The sequence below is a fragment of the Arvicola amphibius genome, chromosome 6 (assembly GCF_903992535.2).
Source record: "Arvicola amphibius chromosome 6, mArvAmp1.2, whole genome shotgun sequence".
In the NCBI taxonomy this organism is placed as follows: domain Eukaryota; kingdom Metazoa; phylum Chordata; class Mammalia; order Rodentia; family Cricetidae; genus Arvicola; species Arvicola amphibius.
In genome coordinates this window covers 119,845,344-119,846,397 of record NC_052052.2, presented here as the reverse complement: position 1 = coordinate 119,846,397, position 1,054 = coordinate 119,845,344, and the positions used below count along the sequence as shown (strand labels likewise).

Sequence of the window (1,054 nt, the reverse complement as noted above, 5' to 3'; positions counted from 1 at the left end):
AGACCTTAGCTATTAGGAAAGTCAAGGCAATTCTAAGTAAACACAAACAAACAAACAAAAACCCACTATTGTGGGTAGCACCACAGTTGCTTTCAAATTATGCTACAGAGCAGTGGCAATGAAAACATTTTAATGAGCTGGGTGGTGGTGGTGCACACCTTTACTCCCAGCACTTTGGAGACAGAGGCAGGCTGATCTCCATGAAATTGAGTCCAACGCAGTCTACAGAGTGAATTCCAGGACAGGCTCCAAAGCTACACAGAGAAACCCTGTCTTGAAAAAACAAAAACCATAGAAACAGCGCTAGGGTTAGCGAGAACCAGATGGGTACTGGGTGACTCTGTGCCTCACAGACAAAAATCAACTAAACATGGGCAAAGGAGATCGTAAGAAGCTGAGAGGCAAAATGTCCTCATATGCATTCTTTGTGCAAACTTGCCGGGAGGAACACAAGAACAAGCACCTGGATGCTTCTGTCAACTTCTCAGAGTTCTCCAAGAAGTGCTCAGAAAGGTGGGAGACCATGTCTGCTAAAGAAAAGGGGAAATATGAAGACATGGCCAAGGCTGACAAGGCTTGTTATGAAAGAGAAATGAAAACATACACCACCTCCCAAAGGGGAGACCAAAAAGAAGTTCAAGGACCCCAATGCACCCAAGAGGCCTCCTTCGGCCTTCTTGTTCTGTTCTGCGTATCACCCCCCAAATCAAAGGAGAATATCCTAATAATCATTTTTAGAGAAAGTGTCCCACATTCAGGAAAATACAAATGAAAATTAGTTTGAAATTCTAACTCACCCTGGAAAAAAATGGTTGTCAACAAGAAAGAAAAGGAAAACAAATATTGGTGCAAACATACGGAAAGATGAACTCTTATCTACTGTTGGTGGGAGAGAAAATTGGTACAGCCACAGTGGGAATCACCATGGAAATTGCTCAGGAAAACTAACACTAGAATTACCACATGATCCAGCTAGTCCATTACTGAGCATATGCCATATCCTACTACAGAAATACATGCACATCCATGTTCATTGCTGCTCTAGTCACAACAG

The 1,054-nt window shown here is 42.7% G+C and overlaps 1 pseudogene; it reads left to right on the top strand.

Moving 5' to 3' along the window:
* Positions 1-370: 370 nt before the first annotated feature.
* Positions 371-738, top strand: LOC119817091 (annotated as a pseudogene).
* The last annotated feature ends 316 nt before the right edge of the window (positions 739-1,054 follow it).